Raw genomic sequence first — 21,054 nt, 5'->3', positions numbered from 1 at the left:
GCAAATATTTAAACAATTGCTTTCAATTTACTCAAATAGAGAATTAGTATATAGATTGAATAGTTTACTAAGGACTATAAATACATTATCTTCCTTGTATAATACAATAACCCTTTGAGGGTTTATTTATTTTACTAATGAAGTAACTAGAGGTTCAACAGGTAAGATTCTGAGAAGAGACATGGCAACTAAGGAATATGTACCAGAAAACACTTTGTGGTCTCTTTAATTCATACCACTTTGAAGATATCCTTAAGCATTCACTAATAATCATCTTCTCTTGAAATGGCAAATGAGGGGCTGTTTAAGAGTTTGGAGGAAAACTATCTTTTATTTGAAATGCAACCTATTTCTAAATAAAATCAAGACTGCTAGGTAGTACTGTAACATTCCATATTCCTATTCTAGGATGTGCGTGCTAAGAACATAAGTTCAATTTTGTGATTTTGTACCATTATCACAAACCATGTTCAGGTCATCAAGGTCTTTATTTAATTACTCTGATTCCTAACACCTCCTTGGACTCACACCTTTGTTCACTGTCCTCTCTCCTTCCAAGTTTTCTACATCTCTTGATATACTATCACTTTGTCAGAACTTAATCATTATTTTACTTTCTCAATGAAGCCTTCCCTGGATCACTATTCCAAATAAGTTCATAAAAACATTGGATAGATTAGCCTTATAGCATTTGAGGATTATATTAAGATCTAGAAACTCAAGCAATTTACTAAGTTATCTAAAATATTAATAAAATTATTAGTGAGTTTCCTTTGAGTACATCTACTTTAATTTAGCTATACCTCCAGGAACAGTGGCAATGAATGAGAAATTCATGATCCAGATGCCCTGTGCAGATATCTGTGTTAGGTGGCTCACACAGTGTTAAAAAGTGATGATTATCAGCTTAAGTAAATGATTGAAGACTCCACATAAAAACATACTTATTTCCTCTCCCAAAATTCAGAAGATCTGTCACGTTTAGTGTCCACTTTCCTGAATGACAAGAGTCAACTAGAAATATGTTGTTTTTGTATTATTTTACACAGAATTCTTATAAATATATTCCTCACTCACCGCTACCCCGGCTGGTTTTCCGTCTGACTTTGGTCTCACATTTATTCTGACTCCCTAGCCCTTACAGACACCTGAATAGCCAACAACCTGTTTCAGAAGTTTACACCTGAAATAATGATCTACCAGTGACACCCAGACCAGCACTTCTCCAACTTTAATGTGGCTATGAATCCCAAGGTATCTTGTTAAAGCACAGATTTGGACTCTGTAGTTGAGGGTGGCAGATTCCAAGTCCGTATTTATAACAAGCTGTCGATACTTGGATCACATATTGAATAAAAAGGCGAAACTGGTGTACCTAGGTGAAAAGGAGGTCACATGGGATCACTCCCAGAACTGGTCCTGGGCAAAACTGGATTGTGAGCCCATATCCTAACTCAGAGGCATTTAACAAAGCCCTGGAGCGGAGTTTCTGGAGCTATGTGAATAGAACCTGTAAGTGAATTTCATGGGAAGAAGGAGTGTACTAAGTATTGATAGTAGACACAGCCTCATCAATAGGAGTATATTGTGTGGACAATGGATTGATGACATTATGAGATCTAAATCTGTAAAAATGCTCCAGAGGCAAGAATTTGGGGCAGCAGTTAAGATGCCACTGGGTTGGGTCTCTGCACCCGCATGGGAGACCAGGAGGAAGTACGCGGCTCCTAGCTTTGGATGGGCACAGCGACGGATGTGGCGGCCATTAGGGGAGTGAACCAACGCAAGGAAGACCTTTCTCTCTGTCTCTCTCTCACTGTCTATAACTCTGTCTCTATCTCTGCCTGGCAAAAAAAAAAAAAAAAAAGCCACTGGGGCACCCACACCCTATAGTGGAGTGCCTGGGTTCGAGTGCATGCTTTACTTCCAATGTCCTGCTGATGGAAACCCTGGAAGGCAGTAGATGATGTCTCAAGTCCTGTGTTCCTGCTACCCACCTGAGTTACTCAAATTGAATTCTGGGTTCCTGGCTTTAGCCTGGCCCAGCCGCAGCCATCATTAGTATTTGGGCAGTGAACAAGCAAATGAAAGATCTTTCTTTTAAATAAATACAAAATTTAGAAAGCTTCAGGAATCCAAGTTGCAGTCCTCAGATATGGTAAACTGTGCCCTAAATTGAATAGCTGGTTCTCACTGATAGAGAAATAATGAAGTAGATAGAATATCTTCTCTGTTTAACAGACTATTTATTTTATAGTTCATAATTACTAGTTTTTAGGCAGTTTTTCTTAAAATCTTCAATCCAATTAGCATACTATCACCAAGCACTCATATTTTACTGATCTATTTTATAGGATTATATATGTAGTGGGCACTCTATGTGTCCTGACTTGGAATTGAGTGGATGTCTGTTAATGAGGGGTGGAGGTGGAGCACTGTTAGCAGCTTATGTGCAGTCTAGGTGGGAAAGGCTCAGGTGAGGACTCTGTTGTGAGAAAACCATGACTCAGAGTGATTCCTTTCCCCTGTCTCCTCACCTTTTTGTTGCCTAAAGGGATTTACATAACAGACTATTGGAAAACATCACAGAAAAGAGTTAGGTGACGGATGATGGTGATAAATGGAAAAAGGAGAAGAGAAAATTAGGAAAAACAAAGCTTTTCAGGCAGGTTGGGACACATCAAAGAAGGGAGATTATAGAGGGGTTCATCTGTCCTGATTAGTAGGGTGTTGGGATAGAGATGTCAAAAGGCAGTTACTAATTTGGTTTGAGAGAATAATTGTTTCCCTGGCTGTGCAGTTTAGAAGACTTCAATACCTTGTTCTCCAGAGCTTTAGAGTTAGCTTATCTTCATATGATAACTAGGTCATTGTGGCTCTTGAGGAATAATACAGTATAATTTTACACTGCAAACATGGTATTACATAGTTTAAATGTGAAATGTGCATAGTGTTTTTTAACTGATTTTTCACTAATTCAGGTTAATTCACAGCTCTCGCATACTTATGTGTTAACTATTTTTTTCCTCATACAGCCCAGGGCATTTTTGTTAAAGTTTGAAATATGTAGATTATTCTAAAAATTGGAAATTCTTTATCCTAGGAAATGGGGGGGGGCACTTCTCAGCATCCATGGGAAATAAAATCATCATGATATAAAAAATCCTTGAAATTCACATTCAAAAAGTTCATGGACATTTTCCACTATGAAAGTATATATTTCAAAAAATGTTTGCATCAAAACAAACATGTTTTAATTCCATTCTCATGAATATTTGGAAATACCTTTAAATGTCATATCATTACCATTACAAAAGATTTCTTTTCCCTATCTATACAATGCCTCCAAAGCTGATCCTTCCAGCCTTATTAACAGATCTAACATGGAGGGAGAGTGATAAAGGCAAATTACATCAGTTCATCCACAGATTTATCTACATTTCAGACAAGACATCTGAACATTATCGGTGTTCCCTTTACCTCAACTGAATGACTGAATTTAGTTCAAATAATACATTGTGAGGAACAGCTGGAAGCGTGTGAAGTAAACGGTAGAAACTTGAAAAAGTGATAGAGGTAATTAATTGCCAAGTATCTAAAAACCTCAGGCAGGACAGAAATTATAGTCCTATATTTCTTACTAAAGTGTCAAATGTTCCATCAGAAAAATATCTGCATGGAAATTATTAATGTTTCCATGCCCATTTCTAGTTTTGAAAATATTTCTTGGCTACAGGTGTGTACAGAATTGAAGTTTTTTGTTTATGAATGAAACAGACCAATGAAAGTTGTAACTAAAATAAAACAAAAAGTCTGTAGAAAAATTTACATTGTAATTGCAAGTATTAATTATTTTGATAATCTTAGTAAATACATTTATCTGCAGGGAACAGTAATGAAACATTAAGATCTTTAAGAAATGCAGCGTTCTTTGTCATTTGTATTAAGAAGTTGCACAGTATCTTTCTGGAATGGTGAAGTTATTTCAGATGGCTCTTACTGAATATCTCCTGTAAAAGACAGGCCCAGTTCCCATCATTGCCATTTATTCAATAACCGTTTATTTTCCAGCTTGTCTACCCTCTCTATTTCAATGTTATCACTGTTGAGTCAATTGTCCTAAGGCAGCAGTCTGTCATTCACCAAAGACAACTCCACCCTCGCAGATCTCTGTAGAAAAGAGCTGTAGCTCTCAGGAATGTAATTTGCAAAATGACATCCTGGGATCCTGAAACCTTTCATTCAATTCAAACGATAAGTCATTTCTCTGAGAGTGGTTATGTCATCATTGCTTTTTGGCAGAAGACCAAGGGCAGTTCATTTTAGCTAGTTGAGGTCACTTGACAAACCAGCTCACAATTCCTGGCCATTGTGAGATTCAACCCAGTAAGTAACCAAGGGAGTCTTCATTTGAGAAAATAAATATGTCAAGCCACCCTACTGGCTAGATGTGTTTTATAAGTAGCCAAATTTTATCTGCAGAGTTATATAAAATAAAATTTAGAAGTTTTCAACATCCAAATAAACTACTATATAATGACATAAATATTAATACATAAATGATTCATTATTTATATTTTAAATCAAACTTACAACACTAAAACATTGCATTAGTTATAAAGAGGTTAATGAATTAGTAACAAGATTTATGTATCCAGATTTGAGAAATTTGAAAGAACAGAAATAAAAACAGTTTATGTAAGGGAAGCTATATGGTCCAGAATTTTTAAATGTATAGTAAGTCATTTAGAAGAATCAAATTATAAGCTGGGAGTTGGTGCGGAAGATGAACTGGGAGGGAGTGTGATTGTAAATTCAGTAGTGCAGTTAGAAAGAGAGAAACAGAGTGTGTGTGGGGGGGAGAGAGAATATGAAGTCACTGGCGTGGTTCTACATTCAATTTCACCTACTAGAGGACATCGGTCGTCTAAATAAATCAATCTGATTTAGGTAGAGCAAATGTCACCTGGTTCACAGACAGATCTTGACAAAGCTGTGTCAACTACCCTTGGAGAATGCTGCTTTACCTCCTGGACCTGGTTTCTGATGGCTAAAGCAGTACTAAGTTGTTGTGAGGATTCAAGGAGAATATCCACGTGGGCTCTGTGTTCACAACCGATCCCAGCTAGGCCTCAGAATCCTTCCCAGTTTCCCTTTAAGGTAGAGAGGTTGTTATTATTAATTCTGAGACAACAGTCACCACAAAGCCTTCCTAGATATCCCTATTGTTTTTGCTCCTGGAAACTGAATATATAGAATTCTAAGCTGGATTCATCATAGGACTACTTTGATTTCTTGTAACTAATATGATAAATTTGAACTGTATCTTCATGATCTAGACCCTCTTATATTTTCTGTGTGTGTGGATATGTAACTACAGAAGAAGGGAGGATGGATATGAGATAGTGGAGCTTAGAGCAGGAGAAAAGCTGAACAATGCTGATTGTGTCTATTTTAAAATATATCTTACATTTGGATTTTGGGCAATAAACTTCTAATTGCTAACAAATACGTGTCTAATATTATTTATATTGAGTACTGATTCTTCTGGAACATCCTTAGAGGCAAGTATCTCATCTCTTTTATGCTAGTATTGGCCTTTTGAAACATTTTTTTAGGTATAGATTAAGAAATTATGTTTGTGTGTCACTGGATACTAATCTTCTAGTGAGATTCATCATCGTATATTCTGTCAAACTGGAAACAACACTTGTGGTGAAAAGCAGCAGCACCAGAGAGTGTTGCTTGAGCCGAACCAAGCAGGTGAGAGGATCTGAGTGCTCTCCTTCCATTGTCATTACCTTCAACTTGGCTCCTCTCTGACCCGTACCCAGTGCTTGAACGCTACTATAAAGTAAGTGGCATAAAGTTAGTGTCATTGGAAAACTAGGCATTTCTTGAAAGATCTCTGTGAGTGAGATCCTAGTGGAAAGAACGGGCCATCAAAGAAGGAAGTACCTTTTTCTGAAGGGAGGAGAGAACTTCTACTTTGACTATGGCCTTGTCTAAATAAGATCAAAGTTGGCAAACTCAAGAGGCTTCCTTAGCCTTGTCAACTCATGACAAGAGCCTCGGGAAATTACTGACGTCATAAATGAAAGTGTCAATTGTTAACAACAGGAGTCACTGTGCACTTACTCCCCATGTAAGATCTCTGTCCTAATGTGTTACACTATGTGAATCAATGGTATAACTAGTACTCAAACAGTACTTTACACTTTGTGTTTCTGTGTGGGTGCAAACTGTTGAAGTCTTTACTTAAAATATGCTAAATTGATCTTCTGTATATAAAAATTGAAAATGAATCTTGATGTGAATGGGATGGGAAAGGGAGTGGGAGATGGGAGGGTTGTGGGTGGGAGGGTGGTTATGGGGGGAAAAAGCCGCTATAATCCAAACGATGTACTTTGGAAATTTGTATTTATTAAATAAAAGTTAAAAAAAGAAAAAATAAAGTAAGGATAAGAGATTTGGCATTGTAAAAAAAAAAAAAAAAAACAACTAGGCACTCCTATGAGAACTTTGGTGCTTTATGTTTTTCTAATGATACTTTATGATTCACTGAGCACTCAAGCACACCAGGCATTGGAATATATATTTGTATTTTTTCACCTTAATTGTCTGAAAGGGGTTATTAGGAAGTTATTAATAACATTTTACACATGGGGAACTTCAAACTCACAAACATAGATGAACGTGTAGGAAGCCTGTTCTTTACAATTCAAGAGAAAAGAAATTGTAAGGAATAAGACCCATTGCAGTTCGGAGTCTGAATGCTGGTCATAAGTAAGAAATGGAATAGAGATTCCCCTTTTCATACTTGAAAGTTCTTTGTTATCTGTATATTACCAGAAAGAGCTTGCTTACTGATGTCATACAGCCTTAGAAAATGAGCACAAGAACACTCTGAGAAAAGCCAAAGCCCAGTCCCTGGAAATAGAGAAAAAGATAATAAACCCAGAAGAGGAAATAATGGTTGGGCTCCGGGGAAATCCTAGAGCTTAAATGGGCAGTTTTCAGGACAGAATACTATGATTACTCTAGAAAATGCAAAGGTGATGGCTCAGATAGGAGTGGTAACCACTCTGCTAATTAAAAGCGAAATCAGGAGAAGAATATTATTATTAGAAAGTAAATAGGTGAAAAGCCATCCAGTTTACTTGGGATTAAGAAGTTTTCCATATACAGTATCATGCAGGACTAAAGCCTAGACAACCACACAATATTTGTAGCAGCCCCAGAAAAGGCCAGATGGTTGGCTTCAGTAGAACAGATTGGCAGTACATAGGAATCAATACTCAGAATGGCACATAGACATAAACATGTTTTACTTATTAATAAAGTATCATTTATTTTTTAATGCTTGAGTTTGTGGTTTTTTTTTTAAGATATTTATTTGAAAGGCAAAATTAGAGATGTCTTTCATCCCGTTTCACTCCCTAAATGGCTGCAATGGTTGGGGTTGGGCCAAGCTGAAGCCAAGAGCCAGGAGCTTCTTCCAGGTCTCCCATGTGGGTCTAGGGGCCCAAGCACTTGGGCCACCCTCCTCTGCTTTCCCAAGCACATTAGCAGAGAGCTAAAGCATTCAAGACTAGTACTGGTGCCCATATGGGATGCAGGCACTGCAGGCCATGACTAACCCAGTGTGACAACAGCAAGGGCCCCACATTAAATTTCATTAGGACTGGATTTTAGGGAGGGGCATGCATAAAAACAAAAGAATTATTCTCCAAACAAAGTGATTAAGTGCTCTCCAACATGAAATAGATATATGTAGCATCTGAGTGGTTGGTATTGAGTATAAATACTATGTAAGGAGGTACTCATACAAGAAAGATTGTACTGCAGGATGGATACTTCCATGAGGGAAGCCATGCTGAATAGTGAGATTTGTTTGACGAGATTATCAAAAAGGAATTTGGAACAATTTTGGGATTTCTCCAAACTGTTTCTTTATCTAAGGTACAACCCTCTGTAGTCTCTTCCTTTGCTGGATCCAGGAGCTGAATTTTGTTAACTTCCTGGAAATGCTAATCATGGGGATTCGAATGTTAAGGCGGAAAGTGGAACTACCAATTTTCCATGAACAGCCACCCAGCACCAAGTTATAAAAATGTCTTGAATGATGGCAACTTAAAAGATGTACTGATCCAGACTAAATGCAAAGTAAACCTAAATGTAAGGCAGAACCATCCCTAAGAAATGTTGGCATAAAAATGTGTTCATGTTGCTGGTGCTGTGTCATAGCAGGTAAAGCATCCCATAAGGGCACTGGTTCAAGTCCTGGCTGCTCCACTTGAGATCCAGCTCTCTGAGAAAGCAGTAGGAGATGGCCTAAGTCCTTGGGATCCTGCACCTATGTGGGAGACCCAGAAGAATCTCCTGGCCCCTGTCTTCAGATTGGCCCAGTTCTTTTTTTTTTTTTTTTTTTTTTTTTTTGACAGGCAGAGTGGACAGTGAGAGAGAGACAGAGAGAGAAAGGTCTTCCTTTGCCGCTGGTTCACCCTCCAATGGCCGCCGCTGCAGCCGGCGCACCGCGCTGATCCTGGCAGGAGCCAGGAGCCAGGTGCTTTTCCTGGTCTCCCATGGGGTGCAGGGCCCAAGCACCTGGGCCATCCTCCACTGCACTCCCTGGCCATAGCAGAGAGCTGGCCTGGAAGAGGGGCAACCGGGACAGAATCCGGCGCCCCAACCGGGACTAGAACCCGGTGTGCCGGCGCCGCAAGGTGGAGGATTAGCCTATTGAGCCACGGCGCCGGCTTGATTGGCCCAGTTCTTGCCCTTGCAGCCAATTACGGAGTGAACAGCAGAAGAAGACCTCTCTCTATCTCTCTCTCCCTCTGCCTCTCTGTAACTCTGCCTTTCAAATGAAGATTTATTTTTATTTTTTATTTTATTTTTTATTTATTCGACAGGTAGAGTTATAGACATTGAGAGAAAGAGAGAAAGGTCTTCCTTTCCTTGGTACACTCCCAAAATGGCCGCCACGGCTGGCACTGAGCTGATCCGAAGCCAGGAGCCAGGTGCTTCTTCTGGGTCTCCCATGCCGGTACAGGGGCCCAAGCACTTGGACCATCCTCCAGTGCTCTCTCCGGGCCACAGCAGAGAGCTGCACTGGAAGAGGAGCAACTGGGACTAGAACCCGGCACCCATATGGGATGCTGGTGCTGCAGGTGGATGATTAACCAAGTGAGCCATGGCGCCAGCCCCAAGATTTTTTTTTTTTTTTTAAGAATTAAGAGGCATTGTTAACAATAATATTCTCTTAATCTTACAGCAATGTACTTCAGTTTATGGAACTTACACCGACATTTACATACCTTTGGGGAAAGTCCTGAATGTGGATTTAATCATTGTGGTTAGATAGGTATCCAGGCTGGCAAAACGATTTCTGGAAATCTGTTCTTTCAGTCATTCTCAACAGGTGTTGGAAAAATAGATGTCTGGAATATTCATGGCCTTGTATACATATGTGCAGCTAGTGAAGAAAATGAAAGCTGTGGATGTAGGAATTCATTATCAATATGAGAATATTAAGAAAACCAAATTGCTGGTTGCTAGCATAAAATCAATTGTGCTTTGTTAGATAAAGCTGAATCCACAAAATAATTGTGAAGATATTCACAGGGCTATAGGTACTTACAGGCTTGAACAGCTCAAACGAATACATTTCTGATTCAATCATTTGTTGGTAAGTAACATTCCCTTCCCTCCTTCTGTGGATGAAGCAGTTGCCTTAGCAACACAGGTGCCTGGATATCTCATCATGCATATTGTTTTGTCTTTCCCTCGGCTTTGATCTGCTTTTCAATATGTGAGGTTTAAAAATGCTTTGGGAACATTGATCAAGAAAAAAATCATAAGAAAAAGTGCATTTGGCATGTTTTACTTACTCAAACCCAGACATTCTGCTGGGGATGCTGGCATCCCAACCAGCATCTTATCCCCCAAGCCAAAGGCCTACCATAGAGACTGCACTTTGATATTTAATAAATATTTAATAGCACAACTATCAAATAGTATGTAAGTTTTGTGGACAAAGAACATTTTGATGTACAGCAAATTATACAGAGTATACACTGTTCTCAATGACTAAGCTTTTCTCTGCAGCTAACCTCATATTAATAGCTAACAAAGATCAATTCTTTAATGACAATTCTCTTTTTAGGGAAATAGAAATTGTCATTTTCTGTCTTCTCCCAAAACAGTGCTGCATCTCTCATATGAACCATGTAAAACATGCTTTTCTTCTCTGGAGACTATTCTATCTCTTGGGATTATGATTTGGCATGTAGGTTGATTCCCTTTATTACAGCAGAGGGAACAGGTCTTTTAAATGCTTTCTTCTTTCTTATTAGCAAATCTAGCTGTATGGCATTGTGCAGACATGATAATACTGATACAGATCTCACATCTTCCCAATTCACAAACCTTACATGAGTCTGTTGTAAAGATACTCACAGAGGAACACAAACAATTTGTATAAATAAGCATTTGTTTCAAATGCAGAAATCATGTTTTCAGTGGAAAAAAAAAGTTGGTGAGAGCATGCTACTGAGTAATTCCAGATTGAACCCCCGTTGAATGTGTCAGACTATTTGCTAACACTCGTTTTTGGTGTAAGAGCAATCCACATCTTCCTTACTGAAATTCTCTGATGTTATATAAGTGCCTTTATACTTTATTTCCTTCTGCTTCCTTAAACATGTGACTCTTAGATCAGTACAAGTAAAGTAGTTCACTGCTCTTTGTCCCTCCTTCCCTCCACCTACTCAGAGGAATGTGTTCACACAATCTAATACAATATCACTACTTGGCTCACAAAACAGTAATGATGTCATACTCTTCTTTTGTATAACCACTCTATTGCTGCCCGCATGCATGGAAGTACAGTTTTTTCTAAGCTGTTATTAGGGATTATCCGGATACAACAAGGAAGCACATTCCTGTAAAGTCAGCTATTTTCCCATCTTCTGTCAACTCTTTTGTATTAATGGACTAAAAGGATTTAGTCTGTAGCAAGGCTGGCATTTGGTGAAGTGGTTAAGGTACTCTGTCTTTGCCTTTATGATAAAAGTATCTATCACTTACTAAATCTTTTACGATTTCCTTTTACTTAAGAAGGAATAATGAATGTCCTACCTCAAGTGGTTGTTAGGACCAAAAGTGGTTTTGCACACAAGTAAATTACTTGGAATCTGAGCATTTATCATGTAAGAGGCCCTCTTTCCTTGGTTATCTGTTATCAACATCATCGTTATTTTATGTGAAAATATGATAAAAAGTAGAATCCAGACTGAGTATTGTATCCTGGCAGGAATTAATATGTAGCTGGCATTTAAATTTTTTTTTGCATTTATGGTTTCTTACTATTATAGCATATTTCTGATTGTGGACACACATTAGTAGTTTTAATAAATAATAATAAATACTAAGTAATACTAAAATAATTACATGAATTTAAGTGAAGTGCTAAATAATTTTTCAATTCATATCCAATCTAAAATATCTGAACAAGTTACAGGAATGACTAACTTTGGACTCCTTAATGAGCAGTATGCCTATTACCTTGTAGCTTATTGACACATGCCTCACACCCTGGTGGCACACCCATGCTTCTATTAACCATGCTGCTCTTCTACCCAAAACATTTTCTTTACACACTCAATTCCACTCCTTTTCTCCAGGAATCTATCACTAACTACCCTGACATACAATTATCCATGCTTCTTTTATTTTTTAAAAATAATCATTTTGTAAAAGGGCTTTAAGGGACTGGCAAAGTGGTACAATGGGTTAAGCTGCCACCTGGGATACTGATATTCCATATGGGTGCCGGTTTGAGGCCTGACTGGTTCATTTTCAATCCGGTCCTCCTCAAATGCACCTGGGAAAGCAGCAGAAGATGGTCCAACTGCTTGAGTCCTTGAACTCATATGGGAGACTCAGATGAAATTCTAGGCTCATGGCATCTACCTGACCCAGCCCTGGCCACTGCAGCTATTTGGCAAGTAACTAGTGGATAGAAAATCTCTATTGCTCTCTTTTATGCTGTTAGGATCAAGCAGCGCTCTGGTCACTCCTGACTCTGCCTCTGGCTGGTTGCATGACCATGGGACAGATACTTTACCTAACAATTACCTCAACACACTGTGAAGAAAATGCATCTTTTTGAATGAAGATTCTAAGTACTGTGTTCTGTCAAAGTATCTCTTTGCACTCTTCCAAGTTCCATCAGCAGAACCCTATTTGATTGCTTAATCTTTGTTTACTGAAGGTTTAATTTATACCTCCTTTATAACTTTTTTTACATGTCTTCAAAAAAGGACATTTAATACGAGTCTACTTAAATTTAATTGTTAAATTCAAATATTATATAGATGAAAGGGGATATAAATATGTCAAATTCTTCAGCTAATATAGTTACTGTAATTGAACATAAATTCAGCTGTGCCCTGTTGGCAGGCGATGTATAAGAGGTATTGTGACAGATTATAAGAAGGCTGATAAAGATTTTCAGCGTTTTGACTGCATCTGACTCTAGGCTTTCAACCACTAGAATCTGGGATGGTTGGCCTAGAAATCTACTTCCCTCAATCTTGTCCAATGGAACAATCTGTTACATAAGCAAGCTCTAATTTCATTAAGTATTACTAAGACAGGCTACACGGTTTGAAACAATTTCATCCAGGGTCTTGTGTTATGATACAGTGGGTTAAGCCACTGCCTGTAATGTCAGCATCCTATATGAGTACCAGTTTGAGTCCCAGTTGTTCCACTTCTGATTCAGCTCCCTGCTTATGTGCCTGGGAAAGCAGTGGAAGATGGCCAAAGTGCTTGGGCCCCTGCCACCTATGAGAAAGACCTGTATGGAGTTTTAGGCTGCTGCCTTTGGGCTGGCTCAGCCTTGACAATTGCAGGCGTTTTGGAAGTTAACCCGTGGATACAGTTCCCTCCCTCTCTTGTTCTGTAACTCTGCCTTTCAAATAAATAATATTTAAAAACAAGTTACTTACACGGAAGATTAAAGTTTAAAAAATTGTCCAGTTTGCCATTGTTTTTGTGTATTCTTATATTCAATTCCAATGTATCATTGATTTATTTTTTTATTGCAAACCAAATGACAAACTTGAATGTATAATGCAGTTTTTAGAACATTGAAAATTTTGGAAAGCTGGTATAGCAACAAACTTAATCTGTTTATTTAGTATTTTACAGTTTACAACATGCTATTGAATATATTTTCACTTTTAGAAATACAGTTGAGAAAGAGAAAAAAATTAGAAAGAGCTTTGGGCTTGAAGTTAAGTGACTTGCATTCAACTCTGCCTTATAACAGCTCAACCTGTTTCCAGTAACTTCTTCCTGAATCATCCCCCAACAATGATTCTTTAAATGGGCATCTCCAACACGGATTTTTATTTTTATTTGATATTTGTTTATACCTAGAAGGGAATGCTGGTACAAACCATTACAAAACAGGAAACAATTAAGTTTTATACTCAACCAGTAGCCACAATCAGTTATTCCTTTGAACTTTCTCATCAGAAGTTTTGTTTTTCCAACTACACAAACTCCAAAATCTTTTAAAAACTGGATTGATCCCTTCCTGTGGTGATACTGTGGCATGCAAGGCTGCACTCACAGTTTAAATCATTCTCAGACTGTGATACTACCTTCTAGACAGGAATTCTGAAGAAGAAAACATACTCATCTCAGGAATCCTGCAGTTACATCCACATGATACCAAAATAACTGACTTGACCAATATTGGTCAAGAGTCTGCCAACCTGCATTGTAGTGTCAGGAAAATATTAATTACACATATTTAGATGTAAGACTTAGTGGAAAAATGAGTTCCATAATTTATTTGGAAAAAACTCTAGCACAAGGATTCAAGTTGTTCTATCTCAGAAAGGACCAATTTTAGGATAAGAAATCATATACCAGTGTTTGAATAGTCAATTCAACACTTAAGTGAACTGAGTAGATATGGAATCCACTGTAAAAGTCAACCTGACAAATCAGCATGAGGTCATGAACAGAGAAGAAAAATAGTGAATAGGAAAGGACTGAAGGGAAATAGGTATTTTTATTTCCAAAGAGTAGCTCATCTTTTGTTGTTTTAAGATTTATTTGTGCATTTTGAAAGTTAGAATTGCAGAGAGAGAAGAAAACAGATCATCCATCTGCAGGTTCACTCTCCAGATAGAATAGCCAGCACAGTGCCAGGTGAAAGCCAGAAGCTTCATCCTGGTCACCCATACGTGTTACAGAGGCCCAAAAGATGTAGGAGGCATTGGGTGTTATTTAAAATTACACACAATACTATGAACTTCACTGCCTGCACCTTTCTTTCTCCTGACATTTCTTCAAATATTATTGCACCAATTGCCTGCAGACTTATTCTCACTACTGCCTTCAGTACAGTCCATGCTCATAAAATAATCTTGAGCTAAATGTGCTAATAAAATTCTTTAAAAATATTTCTATTTGAACTGAGATGAACCTATCACATTAAAATAATGTTGAATTTTCTGGCATTGTTCATTGAGACTGAAAACATCTTAGGAGACCAAGTACACAGAAGTAAAGCATATTCCAAACAGAAATGAAAACTCTGTTGCCATTATCAGATTTACCCATAATGCAGTTACATCCATACTTGTGGAGGCATGCTCCTGCACTCAGTCCTTAAAGCACACACACATCCATCCTCACAGAGTCTGTTCACCTTCAATACATTGTTACAAATAATTTAAAGTATTCAGAGTTAGAACTGCCTATTTAAAACTCATTACATGAGATTTTGTCAGGAGAGGGCGATCAGGTTATCTCATTAGTCCAGATTTCTTATGTAAAAAAAGATTCGTTACTCATTTTCACACACTGTTCTTTCTGGAAATCTTTATATCTAATCATGTGTTTCCTTTGCTCCATCATGATTTGCCATTTATTGTTAATTTAGTCTCAGGGCAGTGGTTTAGAAAATAATTTGTGTGCAGCAGTTTTGAGTATGTCTTATCAGTGAGTACTGTGACACAGCAAGTTGCCACATCCCACACTGGAGTGCCTGGGATCGAGTCCTCCCGCTGTTTTTGATATGGCGTCCTGCTAATGCACACCTGTGGAGGCAGCAGAGGACGCTCAAGTACTAGGGGCCTTGCCACCCATATAGGAAACCTGAACAGAAATCTAGGCACCTGGCTTTGGCCTGGCCTAACCCTGGATGTTATGGGCATTTCGGAGTGAATCAGAAAAGATGCCCCCCTCCTCTTTTTCCATTTTTCAAACTTAAAGTTACCCAATTGTTTAGAAGAAAAAAATAATCCAAAAGAAACAGGGATCAGATTTAACAGAAGGGTCAATTAATGTGGATAGGAGAGCCTGTACAGAATGAAAGGGGTTGAATCAAGCATCTCTTCATACAGTGGACACCCTGTATCTATGGACTCCACACGCATGAATTCAACATACTGCAAGTAAAAAGTATTCAGAAAAAATGATGCATCTGTACTGAACATGTGGAATCATTGTCATTATTCCCTAAACACTACCGTGTAGCAATTACTCACATAGTATTTACATTGTATTGGGTATTACTAGTAATCCACACACGATTTAAGGTATACAGGAAGATGTGATTAGGTTGTATGGAAATTCTCTGCCATATAACGGATTTGAATATCTTGATATGTTGGTATCCGCAGGGATCATGGAACCAATCCTTTGTGAATACTGAGGCATTGCTGCATTTTCAAATGTTGCCATGGGGCCAATATTGTGGCATAGTGGGTAAAGTTGCAGCCTGGGATGCCAGCACCCCAGGTGAGTTCTGGTTTATGTCCTGGCTGCTCCAGCTCCCTGCTAAAAGCCTGGGGAAAGTAGCGGAAGATAACCAAAGTGATTGGGTACTTGCCACCCACAAGGGAGATACAGATGAAGCTTCTGGCTTTGGGCTAGTTCAGCCCTGGCCAATGTGGCCACTTGGGGAATAAACCAGAGGAGTAAAGATTATCTCTGCCTTTCAAATAAACAAGTAAATGTTTCAAAAACATAAAATGTTGCCATGTCAATTACTTGATTCTTGTTTAGCATCTAAATACCAGGGTGTGCTGTCTAATGGCATAAAGAAAAACCAGCTTTTAGAGTGTCAAAATTTGATGGGAAGTGTCAAATTCCAACTCAAGAGAAACAAAGAACAATATAATTCATATAAAGTCCGATGTATAGCAAGGAACCCAAAGAGGTGAAGAATAAAAGCACATTGCCTGTTCGATGAGTATAGACGAGAGCATCTCCATACAGTGCTGACAACACTGTTTCCCTTACTTGGGCCACTACTCAGTAGCTAAGCACCATTTGACTGTTATTAGGCATGGAATCATTGGAACATACATTTCATAATTTTTCCTCAAGAAAAGAGTGTAAAGTAGTGTAAAAGAGTATAAAGAGTGTTGCAGTGGTAGTCCTATTTATTTCTTAAAATGTTATCTACATAGTCAGGACTCTAATCTTTCAACATACAGTAACCAACGTGGTTCTTTTGCAGAGGAAAGTTTTGAGATTTCAGTTGCAAAGTCTGGGAATATAACAAGTGTGAAATGGGCAAAATTAAAAACAAATGAAAACACCATGGATAATAAAAGTAAAAATGACTTTTCTTGGCATCCCTAGTGGCCATGCCTAGGAATCCACTTCCTGACTCCTCTGCTGACACTCTGTTCCTGAGTCAGTATGTTCTGACTTCCCTACTGGGGAGAGGTGGAACTGAAGAGATTGTAAAATCTGAATCCCCCCAAAAATCTATTCTTACATTTTACTATAGTTATTCTTAGTTCTATTATCAGAAGATGGAATATGGAGCAGGAGTTATTGTGATTCTTGTATCAATAATGGCATCTTTTCCTCTTCACCCAGAATCAATATTTTCATCACCTTCATACTTTCTCCTTGCTCCTCCTCCTACATCTCAGCAACTTGTTCATCTTTTTTCTTTATTATTTGTCATATGCATGTTTTTCTGTTCTCCATAGTAACACGTATATAAGACTGTAATCATAAAGCTAAAGTATTAAAGATTTGTTAAGTGCCAGACACCTTGATAAGTAATTTTCATGCATTATCTCAATGAATCATCACAGCAATACATAGTATGAGGAGATAATGGTATCCTCTGCATTTCACCAGTAAGGAGTATAAGGCTCAAAACAGCTATTCGATTGACTTCATAGCACACAGCTAGAAAGTAGAGAGGGTTATGAAATAAAGTCTGATATTTTGAGTGCTGTGCCAAACCACCTCTTCCCAGCTCATTCCTCCTACAGAAACCTCCCAATCTATATTTTCTTCCTCCTATGCATCTCTAGAAACAACAGGCCCCTTCTCAAGGACTGGTCTCACTTGCTGAAGGAGGTATGGTAATGATTTGGACTGTGAACTCTAGCAGTTGACTATCTACATTTGAAATTTTGTTCAACACATAAAATTCTCTGTCATCTTTGTTAGATTTTAAGTTTAAGAGTAACACTGTGTCTTATTAATCGTACCTGCTCCATGGTCTTAAATATAGTACCATTTATTTATTTATTTACAGATATGAGATTAACTAAACCTGAAATTTTTGGGACAAGCTAATTCTGCTTGCATAATGGGCCAATGTTGCCACTTTTTTGAATACTGGTAGAATTAGTGAGATGAGAGGACCAAAGCTTGTGTTAATATGTGAGAAGAGTATTAGTAACAAATATACAGCAATAAAACCAGATGATCACAAGGCATAAAAGGTCTACTTCTAATATTGTTACAATTTGTTGGATAAATTACAACTAACTCTCCCTTTGTATAAATCAATATCATCATCTCCATTTCAATGCTGCATATTCTAGCACCTTCTACCTCAATGCTATGTCTCACTGCACCCACCCCTTCTAGTTTATGGCATCTAGTATCCTTTATACCATAAGATTTTTTTTGATGTTCCTGAGCCTCCACTACCTGTTTTGGGGTTCTAGACAGAGAAAGAGTTGCCTTATCCCAGTGTTCCAACTGAACTAGAAATCCTACTGAAGAATAGGAGTTGTTGTCACAGTCTCGCCTTACAGATTGGTCACACTGAATAATCAATATTTTGGAAGGAACCTAAGAAGTTTCACATTGTACAATTAAGATAGCTTATCAGTCTGACGAAAAGTGAAAGGAAAAGTGTTTCTTAAGAGAAGTCTCTTTTTAGTTCAAGGACACATGATAGTCATGGAAAAATCACAGATATTAAAGTAATGTTATTCTCTGACAGTTGTAAATATTTGTCCATAGAGATAGTGGGACTTAAATTCAGAACGATGGAATTAGACTGCCTCACCTAAAGTCATTCATTGCCATGTACACTCTGTGTGATATTTAAAATATAATTTTTCTGTTCTCCTACCTGTACCATGGAACTAATAATATTCATATGATAAAGTTGTTCTGAAGGTTCATGAAATATAAATTATAACCAATATATTAAAACATTTAAATTCCCACAATAAATATTAGATGTTAAGTATGTTATTGTGTTATAAAGAATTCCCACAGTATTCTAAGCATGACTCTAAACAGGGTGTAAATAATATGCTGCTTGCAACAGGGCTTTGAAGGATTTGATAGAATTGTCTGCCCCTATAACCAGTGCTAGAATAATACATTGTTTAAATTTTCTAAAGGGAGTCTTCAGAAGAGTGGAAATATCTGATTTACAAGGCAGACCTGGAATAAAGTGTCAGAGTGAAAGGATAAAAAACCATGCATGGGCCTCAAAATTATTTTATGCACAAAAGGCTTTAAATTCCATTTCTCCATGAATTTTTACACATAAAATCTCACCTCAATGTGTCAGGTACAAAGCTATGTGGATGTATTAACAATCCAACTATGTTAGCAGACTGAAGGAAAATACATTCTCTCCCTTGAGAAAGACAAGCAAAAAAGCAATTGTAGCACAATACAATAAATGTCCTAACATATGTAAATGTAAGAACTGTAGAGAATGAAGCACTTAAGACAGTCAGGGAAAGTGAGAATGTTTTATAAGAAAGATGGTATTGTCTGTGTAAAGCAATGCTTAAGAGCCTGTTTGTCAGGCAGACAAAAGGAATCAGTGGGCAAAGACAACAAGGAGAAAAGGCAAGGAGTCTCTAGATAGTTTAAAGTGGTTTAGTACAACTAATTTATAATACACGGCAGACAGAGTCCAAGGGCATTAGCCTTAGCAGAAGCTAGAAGTGAATTCTGGGGTTTATTATTAGAGATTTTATATAAGAAGTAGTCTGTTCTTAATTCTGCCAGAGGAGTGCAATCAAGGGGTTGATGTGCTCCTAATCAAGAAGTTATTTCTTACATCTTACATATTGCAGGAAACAGAAGTATTCAGAATAACTGAAGAAAACTGACCCAGATGAAGAGTAGAGAAGAACACAGCTTCCAAAGGCAGGATATGGAAAGCGGAAGAATTTTTATATTGTCAGCTTCAGGGATTATAATGGAAAGGTAATCTCTTCTTTTCAGTGATTTTGCTTAAGTTTTAAGAACACGTTTATCTTCATCACTTCATCCTACATACCCACTGCAAACCCTTTGTACAAACCAGGCGTGCCTTTGTTTGCAATGAGGGTAAGAATTTGGTACAGCACATAAGTTTCTGCTTTGGTTGCCAGGCTCCTCTGCTTCCAATCCTGCCTCATGCTAATTTATGCTATAGGGAGGCAAAAGTGATGTCTCAAGTACTTGGGTCCCTGTCATCTATGTGGGAGACTTGGACAAGCCCTCGCTATTCCAGATATTGGGAAGTGATCCAGAAGGAGGAAGATTGCTTTTCAGTCTAAATGAAAACATTTTTAAAAAGAAAACATGAGATACATTACTTGCAATAAATTTTGTTGCAATATACAAATGAACCCACCTCACTGTTCTCCAGCACCATCTCCCCCTAGTCTTAGTAGTTTATCAGATATTCCAGCATCATTATGATATCTATGTCATTTGCTCGTATTTCTAATAAGTCACTTCCACCCCACCTGGGTCTGAAAATCCTATTCCATTTGAAAGCTAGAATAAACAGATTGTTCATTCTAACTGTAGTGATTTGGCTATCTTCACATGATTCAAAGGATAGCAATAAAGTTCATGGAATACTAAGTGTAATGAAGTAAGTATTTCAGCTTGTGATCCTGTCTTTATTACAACTATTCACTTCTTTTATAGTACAAAATAAATACTAGATAATATTTAAACAAACAGATGTGTTCCAACAAAACTTTACTCACAAAAACAGATGGTGATGGTGGGCCAAATGGTAAAATTTGCCTACTTTCCAGGATTAAAAAAAAAGTATTCTTTACCTATAAACTTGGGCAGTTCTGGAGTTGTAGCAAGAAATATGAGAAGCCTTCAAAAAGTCCATGAACAATGTGTGCCATGGAAAACTATGTATAGATATAAAAATTCTAGGTGTAGATCAAAATTATTGGTAACACAATAGATTTTTAATTCCTTGTCTGTTAACATTTTGAAGAATCCCTATATTGTCAAAATATTGACCCCATGGCCCATTTGAATATTGGGACAAGCAGAAGACTTTAATGTAATGGTTGTGAGAACATGAATTCTGAAGTCAGACAACCTGGACTTAGACTTGACTTATATAACTACTGTACATCCTTGGCTAATAGACAAGCATTCTCTGGCCTCAACCTTCTAGCCCATGAAATGGAGGAATACCACATACCTACAATTTAAGATCATTGCTAGGATAGTCCATTTAAAACATGGCAGTCTGACACAACTCAAGAGATGGAGTTATGGTAAAGAAACTGAAGCTCAGGATGGCATGATTTCCTCCAAACTATCAATAGCTTTTGCCAGCTGGAGTTCTATAGCCACAACAGTGCTCTTCCACTATGAAACAGTATAGACCATACTAGGCAACTGTGCCCTGTAGTTTCTGAAGTCAGATAAATTTGTTTGTCATTCTTACATGTCCCAATGCAACTCCCTTTATTCCAGCAATCTGGTATG

General features: G+C 37.8%; 1 long non-coding RNA gene across 2 annotated transcripts in view; it reads left to right on the top strand.

The window, feature by feature from the left end:
* The window catches only part of LOC127488298 (uncharacterized), a 187,926-nt gene that overhangs the window by 153,183 nt on the left and 13,689 nt on the right, over positions 1-21,054 (top strand). For both annotated transcript variants that reach the window (XR_016230252.1, XR_007915906.3), the window contains exon 3: positions 19,395-19,527. This is a non-coding gene — a long non-coding RNA (uncharacterized LOC127488298). The remainder of the gene's footprint in view (positions 1-19,394; positions 19,528-21,054) is intronic.

This window comes from Oryctolagus cuniculus, chromosome 2 (genome assembly GCF_051225735.1).
Source record: "Oryctolagus cuniculus isolate XC-2025 breed Fujian yellow rabbit chromosome 2, ASM5122573v1, whole genome shotgun sequence".
Taxonomy (NCBI): Eukaryota; Metazoa; Chordata; class Mammalia; order Lagomorpha; family Leporidae; genus Oryctolagus; species Oryctolagus cuniculus.
The sequence above is the reverse complement of the archived record's forward strand: the minus strand, read 5'-3'. Positions and strand labels throughout refer to the sequence as shown.